Genomic DNA, 10005 nt, shown 5'->3' with positions numbered 1-10005 from the left:
TGTTGAGTAAACCTGTTCAGGCCACTGTTAACAGAAGAGAATTCATTTGACTGAAGTGAAGCCAGCCCATAGGTCATAAAGACCGGCAGTGCAAGGGCTTCCAGAAAAAAAGTTCCCCAAAGGAATTGCTGGGAAAGGCAGATACTCACTCAAGAACTTGGAAATTGTCCCTAGCCAGCTTGGCTCAGTGGGTAGAGTGTCGCTCACAGACTGAAGGATCACAGGTTTGAGTCTGGCGAAGGGCATGTACCTCAGTTGCAGGCTCAATCCCGGGCCCCAGTCAGGCCGTGTGCAAGAGGCAACAAGTCAATGTGTCTCTCTCACATTGATGTTACTCTCTCTCTCTCTAAAAATCAATAGGAAAAAATATCCTCCAGTGAGGATTAACAAAAACAAAAACAAAAAAAAATAAAGAACTTGGAAATGGGTGTTAAGTGGCAAATTGGGCATTCAGAAGTGAGAGCTAAGCTGAAGTGAAGACAAGGGAGAGCTAAGAGATAAGAGGGGTGGTGGATATGGGCAAGCTAAAATGACCAGTAAGATTACCTTAAAATAAGGACGAAAAGTTCATACCATCATATATTCCAGGCATGACTCTCCTGTCAAGTGATATCCAAATATAAACTCCAAGCAGCCTTTCCCTTACCCTCTCTGCTCTCCCCTTACAACTTGTAAACCATTTCCACAACACCCTCTTGTCCTTCTCACCCACCTACAGTTCGGGGGCTGTCATTCTGTCTCCTTTGCCCAGTTTCTCCCAGCTCTTTATTATGCAGACAATTTAACCTCTCCATGTCCTCTGCATACCCCTCCCTGTTCATACCCCCTTCGCTTGTGCATGCTCTGAATTGGCTTTGTCAGAGTATAGCCAGTCTCTCCTCAGAGGGTCAGGTATGGCTGTGGGATGGAGGGGAGGGTGTCTGAGCACCGCTGAGCTATGACTGTTAACCTCCTACTTGTGAGCAAATAAAGGCAGTGGTGTGGGGGAACATGAAGAGTTGAGGTGAAGACCTGAGGGTAGAGCTAGGAGGAGATAAACCAGGGAGCTTGGTAGAGGGAGGGAGATCTAGAGATCAGGGACCCATTATGGCCAGTCCACTGGCATCTAAGGGAAAACACAATACTTACAACATAGAGCTCCATGAACCAACATGGAAAATCTCACAATCATCCTGTTGAGAGACAACACCAGCAGCAAAGAGAAATTTAGCAATGGTGACTAGCAGACACCAGGCAGTCTTGGATATATAGGGACATAGTAAAAGTGTCCACACCAGAGGGGCAGGAGGTTCAGGTTGAACTCTATATTACCTCACACTTGGCTGACTCCCCCCCCAAAATTGATATTGACGGCATGACTCTCCTGTCAAGTGATATCCAAATATAAACTCCATCTCCCCACTTCTCACAGGGGATGCCTACCATCCATGAAGGACTGGTAACGAAGGCAGTCTCACACAGATCATGTGAACTCTGACTATTCAGCCAAGGGAGGGTGTGAACTCCTATGGGAGAGTCTGGGTGGGTTGAAGACCAGAAAGTCCCTCTTCATAGAGGCTCAGTGGTGTGCTGAGTTTACGGGAAGAAAATACCCTTTACCTATGGTGATGATGAGGTCTCAAAATGTCCACTTGGGGGGCTTGATCTGTCTCTCCAGAAGTCAGAATCACAAATAAGATATTCAAAAGGGAAATGGCTGCCAGGGAGACAGAGAGAGAAAGGAAGATTGACCAGAAACCAAGGAGTGCTGCAAGGGACCAGCCATGTCCACACTCATCCTCCTTAGGAACTTTCCTCCCTTTGGTTTGTCTAGGGGCACACAGTGCTCCACTTATATGACTCTTTCTTCCTATAGCGTTTGACTCACATCCACTGTCCAGTGCCTGGAATACCAATGCCAAGTGTCGCAGGAAGATCCTCAATCACTCCCAAATGCTCTAAAAGACAGGGTCACAATGCTCACCCCTCTTTGATCTTTCTGGGCTGGCGACAGGAATAGGAACAAGAAGTGGATTTGAAACCAGGAAGATATTGCTTCCTCTCCCTCCTCTTTTTTTTTTATTGGCTGCCTTACTCCCCCTGTTCCACCCCCAAGTTAATGCCATCTTGGAGGAAAAAAGAGAAGAAAGGGGCTCACTGATATGTGTGGAGGGGCCTGTGTTCTGGGTGATGACCAGAGACCCTCCAGTGTAATGCTGGAGCTGTGTTTAATGTACATGCACACACTGCCTGTGCATTATGTATACTTACACATGTGCATGTGTATGATACCAGGGTATTCAGTGGCTGAAACACTTTCTCTTTAATCTCATATCTAACCATAGGACTATGTTTATGAGGGAGGACTGGATGCAGAGAAGGCTGGGAGCCCAGAACAGAATTCCTCGTCTTCCCTGTTCTCTGCTACTCTTAGCCCTCTTGGTAGTGATAGCACCTTCCCCATACTCAGCCTGAATCTTCTTCACCCCTAACTTCTTTTTTGACCCCACAGTAAGTCAACAAATCCCCTGTACTAAACTGACACAAGAACCATTGGTGGTTTTTATTTCCCAACCTGAGAAAAGAATGTCTCTGAGTAAATGCGTTTTTGCAAGAAGAAGGAGAATCATTGATGTGGCAAGACCCAAAGCAAGTGGGTCAGGTAGGATCAAGGGCACAATGAACAGAGGAAGGAGCAAGTAGTTATTCCATTTGGGAATAGGAGTATTTGTGGAAAAGTGTGCCAAACGGAGTTGTTGCTCCCTGAGAGAATGTTCCTTTCCCTTCATGCTGTGTTCTCCTGGTTTCTGCATAAGACAGATGGATTCAGAATTGTTACTGAGGTCTAGAGTAGTGTGGACTCTCAGCATATGGCGCAACCTGAGGGCATTTTCCACCTGGAGGCTGTGTCAGTGGGTAGAGTCAGATAGCACCCATCAGTACCAAAGATTCCCCCAAATCCTGCAAATACATATTTTTATCTAACTCAGATTTTCTTATTGTTTTTTTTCTAGCATGGAGAGCTTTGATTCATGTAATAGCAGACAACTGTTTCATGAAGTTCAGCTACAGAATAAGAGAAACTTCCCAATGGACATGCAAGCATTTTGACACCACTTAGAAGTTTTGAGGATATTGGCAGTTTCTAGCAGATTTGTAATTTCAAGTAGCTCAGAAATGTAACTTTCTTTATAGCTCTATATCTTAGGTTAACCTGCTCACGAACTCCCATTTCTACTGATGGAAGAAATTATTGAACCTTGTCCCTTGAAGGTGACTCAATCTCTTCTAGTTTAAAACTTAAATCTCTCTTGTGCAATTAATTATTTATTTTGTTCTGCATTTCAATTGTGTAGATTTAAAATCCAATATCCTTATAAGGGTTGCTTTCCCCTCATATATACTCCCCCATGTCCCTGTCCCCTTCTTGCTTTCCCCCCTTTCCTTCTCCCTCCTTCTAGTCCTCATCCCCCTCTTCCTCACTCCTCCTCCACATCTCCCCTTGCTTTTCTCCTTCTTTCCCTCTCCTTCTCTTTTCTCCCTACCAAATCATTACTTTTTCTGCTTTCCCCTCCTCTTCTGCTTCTCACTCTTCTTTCCTCTCTTCCTCTTCCCCAAGAAATTATTTAGCTACAGATGACTACAGCAAGGACCTGTCCTCTTTTCCCTCTCACCTCTCTTAGTCTTTGAGTGTTTGTGATCCCCACCCCTCATATAGTTGGTGGATGGGTGTAACTGATCCTTCCTGGCCTTTGGCACACACTAGCATCTGCTGCCAGTGCTGATGGCTGCTGCCATGGCTTCCAATCAGTATAGTTGTATACTTTGGGGCATCTTCTTCCAAGTTCCAGGCCTTGTCTTGTTACCAGTCCTCTCAGCATTTCTATGGAGTCTCTTTCTGAGCCTATACCTGAAACTCACTCATGCTATTCATAAGCCCTCAGGAACTCAAGGATACTGTCTCAGGATCTCTCCTCCCTAAATGCCAGGCTCGTTTTATTTATTTATTTATTTACGTATGTATGTATGTATGTATGTGTGTATGCATTTATAAATCTTTATTGTTGAAAGCATTACATATGACCCCTTTATCCCCCCATTGACCTCTTCTAACCCGCCTCCACCCCCCAACCCCAGACCTTCATCACCCTATTGTCTGTGGTCATGGTTATGCATATATGCATACAAGTTCTTTGGTTGATCTCTTCCCACCCGCCCATCCACCCCCATATTCCTTCTGAGATTCATCAGTCTGTTCCATGCTTCCATGTCTCTGGATCTATTTTGTTCATCAGTTTATTTTGTTCATTACATTCCACATATGAGTGGGATCATGTGATACTAGTTTTTCTCTGACTGGCTTATTTTGCTTAGCATAATACTCTCCAGATTCCTCCACGCTGTCTCAAAGGGTAAGAGCTCAATTTCTGACCTCCTCTTGACTTCTCCTGCTGGTGTGGGGCTCTGATAGGGTGTGTCCCTCCCAGAAATACAGGTAGAATGTAGGGCCAGGTTCAATTCTGCTCTGAGATTCCCAATATTTCACATTTACTGTCTCAATACTCTCTCATTCCTTTCCAAGCCTCTTTCCAGGGTCATTTCATAGTTATACAGGTTGTGCACTTTGTAATGAAAGTGAACCCATTTACATGTGATGCACCTTGGAGTTGTGCAGTGCACAGCCTGCCTAGCAGCACATACTGATATTGTGTCCAGCCCCATCCCTAGCTCTAGAAGTGCCCTATTCCCTCTTCTGGGAGACAAGCAAACACTTTATCCTATCCTAGGTCCTACTTATCTATGGCTAAAAAATGCATATATCTAGTCTCTGAGCTCTAAGTTTTGGCTATCTGAGGGTCTGCGTATACTTCTTTCTTTCAACAAAACCCAGCTCTTGCAAATAAAAACATTAGCTTTAAAAACTAAGGTCTATGCAGTGGGCTTCCAAAATCTGTTTTAGAAATCCAAAGCTACACCTTGATTGGATGCTGCTTTTTGTCATTCTACTATTGAAGGGGATTCCTCAGCTTCAATAGGGAAGGGGTCATGAGCAGCAAAAGTGATTTTGGGAAAGAAAACTCTTGGTTTCACATCCCTAAATATTTGCCCACTGCAACTTTTTGTGGTGGTTAGATAGGTCTTGGTGTGTATGGCACAGTAGATTCACAACTGAAATTCTTCCACAAGGTCAAGAACACTTAAGAATGGTCCTATATTCAAGGACCAACAAAACAAAACAAAAAGAACTTTGCCATGTCCACCCCTCCCTGCTAAAGAGAGGGCAGATAAGGAAAGGATTGATGGGGACAAGAACCACAAAGTGATGGTAAGGCAGACCCCCAGGGAGCTGGGCTCTCCTGTCTCTTCCTGGGCTTGTGTCTCAGAAGGGTGCCTGGTTCAGGAAGTCTCTCCTTAACCATTGACCCTGAGAATGCTCTCCACCACCCAGAGACACTTTGCTGCTGGGAGGCTCCAGCAAAGGAAATCAGACTATAAGTTCCAGGCCCAGACAATGTTCCCCACCCCCTAATAGCAGGACTCTTGCCTCCAGCAGCTCCCAACACAGGAAACATTCTTCTTGCAGAAGTTAACAGAATCCCTTCCTCCACCACTAGATGGCCAGGTCTAGGAAAGCTCCTTTCACCCCCTCTAGCAGCATCAGCGGGGAAGACATGCTATAAACCAAGCACACCAAATAGAGCACCACATAATCTCTGAAAATCATACTGTCATTACAACCATAGTCCACAATAGTAAGCCAGGGCTGCATGCCAAACCTAAAAAGGGGGGCTGCCTACTAAAGTAAAAAAAAAAAATAGAACCAAGTGTCTCCTAACAATACCCAAAATGTGCAGGATACAATAAAAATCATACAAAGAACCAGGAAGGTCACAACTCAAATGAGAAACGAAAACAGACTGGCCCTAGCACTGAGATAATTCAGGTATCAGAATTCTCTGACAAGAATTTTAAAGCAGCCATCATAAAAATAATTACAAATTCTCTTGGAAAAAATATAAAATCTCAGAAAACAAATAGAATACATAAAAAAGAACTGAATGAGAATCACACAACTCAAAAATATAGTAACCATGGGGTAGCCACAGTGCAGAGATTTCTGAAAACAAAACCCAGACTATCATCCTGCAAGTGGCTAAATTACAATGTAAATTAAATCCCAAACTTTACAGGGTGTCTTCTGTTAAAGTAAGGGCATTGATTGGAAAGAAATGAGATCTTGAATGTTGGCATGGGGACATATGGATAGATCCCAGTCAAGCTGGGGACAGTGAACTCCTAAATTCTGCTGAGTCTTCTCTGCCAATAGAAGCAACCCTTCCACACCTGTCTGAAGAGGTTAAACCTGCTGTGCCTAAAAACCTTTAATGGCTTCCCCTGAGGTAGTTTACTTCAGGGGTCCTCAAACTATGGCCCGCGGGCCACATGCAAATACAAATATTGTATTTGTTCCCGTTTTGTTTTTTTACTTCAAAATAAGATATGTGCAGTGTGCATAGGAATTTGTTCATAGTTGTTATTTTTTTAAACTATAGTCCGGCCCTCCAACGGTCTGAGGGACAGTGAACTGGCCCCCTGTTTAAAAAGTTTGAGGACCCCTGGTTTACTTCTAAATAAACGTTGCTGATTTTCCTCATAATCTACCCAACACTTGTCTTTGCTTCTTGACTAGTCATGAGTCCTAGCAGGCTCCAAAATGTGAAGTACAAAGTGTGACCCATGAGAAGGCACATTACACATCAAAAGAACTGTGTGATTTTTCCAATTTATACAGACAAAAATCTAGGGAATTTGTGTGGAAACTAATATTAAGAGTATGAGAAAACAATGTGAAGAACATAAAGTTGGATTGGGCTGAATATATGAATATGGGCCCAGGATGCAGAGATTCTGGACTCAATCATGCAGCTCGATGGACTAGAAAAGGTGCTATCACTTTTGTTGGTTGGTTGAAACATGGACCAAAAGGTGGTCTACACTAAACAAAATTAAAATGCTAGAACTCCTTTGGTATACTGTATCTGAAAGCTTAGGGAGACTGGAATGTAAAAGTGGATCTATCATGTAAGACCTGTTCATCCACCCTGGGAGAACATACCTTTCATGACTGTGAGAAATACATTTTTTAAGAGCTCTTTGCTCACTCTTCTCTATAGGTCAGAAATTATAGTCGTGATTACTGCCACCGAACCAATATCTTTAAATGCAATGGGGATAACTGGATCCCAGGGTGATAAGGGCCAAGTGAGGGCACTTAATTGACAAAAAACAAGGTAGGCATAGTTACTGTAATAGACAGCAAAGTCAAAGAAGTAATGAGAACAGTCTGACTTGCAAAGACTTATGGCATTGGTTAGTTGATCATTGTGTCCCTTGAAGAGAAATAGATGGGTAGTCTACTATATTCTTACTTGAACTGTATAAGTGAAGAATCCTAGGTCAAGTCCACTGAAGATTAATTTAAGTCACCAAAACAGAGATATGTGGCCCCAAATAAATTGTAAGACTTGAGCCAGTTTACAGACTTAGAACACTTTGAATGAAAAGGGAGACCAGGGAGATTAAAAATGGTGGCAGAGTAAGTGGATGCTGCATGTTCATGCTCCCAGGAACAAACTGGAATTACAACTAAAATACAGGAAAACTTCCTGAATAATCAACAGGAAACTCGCAGGAGAGAACCCTGATACCCGAGGACCGAAAGTTGGAGACCACATAGAGACTGATACATCATCAGGGAGGAGATACACATCCTCTAACTTTAGAAGAAATTTTGGATGAAACACAACATTTAGATATTGGACTCAAACAGAAACAATGGCTAATGTCTGAGACATTAATCAATAATCCCAAAATTGAAGTAATAGATGGGAAGTATGCCTTCAAGCCCAAGTACAACTTAAAAGATAAGAAGGCTCTGCTTAGGCTCTTAGATAAGCATGACCAGCGAGGCTTAGGAGGAATTCTTCTAGAAGACATAGAGGAAGGACTGCCCAATTCCCAGAAAGCTGTCAAGTCTTTAGAGGACCAGATATTATCTGTAAATCGTCCTGATAAGAAGAAAATTCTTTTCTTCGATGATAAAAAGCTGTCAATTTTCTGTGGACAAAGAGTTTCAGAAACTGTGGAGGAGTGTCACTGTGGATTCAATGGATGAGGAGAAAAATGGAGAATATCTGAAGCGACAGGGTATTTCTTCAATGCAGGAATCTGGACCAAAGAAAGTAGCCCCTATTCAGAGAAGAAAAAAGCCTGCTTCACAGAAAAAAAAAAAAAAAGATGACTTATGACTCATCATGAACACATGGCTGGAGTGCTAAAGGACTGCTCTGACATTGCTCCTGGAAAATAGTGAACAGTTTTGTAGGATGAATCAGAATTTAGCCTCTTGGATTTTGCAAGTCATCAAGGATGGATAGAGTTGTCTTGCCAACCTGAATGTCAGCTTTATAGCCTAACACTCAGGGGGCTTGACGGTATCATCTAAAATGTCATTGTTAAGACCCATGTCAAGAAGCTTTTTAAAAAATGTTTTTATTCAATTCAGAAAGAGGAAGGGAGAGCGAAAGTGAGAGAAGCATCAATGAGAGAGAAACATCGATTGGCTGCTATGTTTTATTCTAGGAGTTTTAAGATTTCTGGTCTGACATTACTATGGCTTTATAATTTAACTTGAAATCATGAAGTGTGATGCCTCCCACTTTATTCTTCTTAGGATTGCTTTGGCTATTTGGGCACATTTGTGGTTTTATATAAATTTTAGGGTTGTTTTTATACTTCTGTAGAAAATGCCACTGGAATTTTGATAGGGATTGCATTAAATCTATAAATGGCTTTGCGTAGTAGGGATATTTTAATAATGTTATTCTTTCAATCCATGAACACGGGATGTCTTTCCATTTATTTGTGTCTTCAATTTCTTTTATCAATGTTATGTAATTTTCAGTGTGGAGATCTTTAACCTCCTTGGTTAAATTTATTTCTAAGTATTTCATATTGTTTTCCATACTATTGTAAATGGAATTGTTTTCTTTATTTCTTTTTAGATAAGTTATTGTTAGTGTATAGGAATGCTACTGAATTTGTATGTTAATTTTGTATGCTGCAACTTTATTGAATTTGTTTATTAGATTGAATAGTTTTTTGGTGGATTCTTTAGAATTTTATCTATATAAAATCATGTCATCTTCAAGTAGAAACTGTTTTACTTCTTCTTCTTATTTGTTCTAGTGCCTTTTATTTCTTTTTTCTACCTGATTGCTTTGGCTAGGAATTTCTGTTCTGTGTTGAGTAAGAATGGGCACCCTTGTCTTGTTTTTGATCTTAGAAAAAAAGCTTTCATTGTTTTTCCATTGAGTATGATGTTAGCTCTAGGCTTGTCATGTATGGCTTTTATTATATTGAGGTATGTTCTGTACCCATTTTATTAAGAGTTTTTATCATGAACAGGTTGAGTTCTGTCAAATGTTTTTTCTGTGTCTTTTGAAATAATCATAGGATATTTTTCTGTCATTGTATTAATGTGGTGTATCACATTTACTGATTTGTCTACATTAAACCATTCTTGCATCCAGAAGAAAAAAAAAGAAAGGGGAGTCCATGTCTCTGAAGGAAGGACCCCCTCCATACTGCCAAAAATATATACTGCAAATCTTTCTGCCATGATTTACCAAAGAGACATATGGCCTTTTAACAGGCTGATTGTGCATGAGGGGGAAAATAATCAAACCTTTCAGGGAGTATTGAGCACTGCTTCTGGATTGACACTAATTCCAGAAGACTCAAAGTGTTTCTGGGGTCTACCAGTCAGAGTGGTGGTTTATGTAGGTCAGGTGATCAATGGAGTTTTAGATCAGGTCTGTTTCACAAGGGGTCCATTAAGTATCTAAACTCATCCAATGGTAATTTCCCCAATTCCAGAATGTATAATTGGAATAGATATGCTCAGTAACTGGCAGAATGCCCACATTGCTTCCCTGGCCTGTGGGGTGAAAGATATTATGGTGA

General features: G+C 41.6%; 1 pseudogene; it reads left to right on the top strand.

Annotated features, from left to right (window-relative positions):
- The first annotated feature begins 6071 nt into the window (after positions 1-6071).
- LOC102259644 lies at positions 6072-8360 on the top strand (annotated as a pseudogene).
- Positions 8361-10005: the final 1645 nt, after the last annotated feature.

The sequence above is a fragment of the Myotis brandtii genome, unplaced genomic scaffold, assembly GCF_000412655.1.
Source record: "Myotis brandtii unplaced genomic scaffold, ASM41265v1 scaffold5477, whole genome shotgun sequence".
Classification (NCBI taxonomy): domain Eukaryota; kingdom Metazoa; phylum Chordata; class Mammalia; order Chiroptera; family Vespertilionidae; genus Myotis; species Myotis brandtii.
The sequence above is the reverse complement of the archived record's forward strand: the minus strand, read 5'-3'. Positions and strand labels throughout refer to the sequence as shown.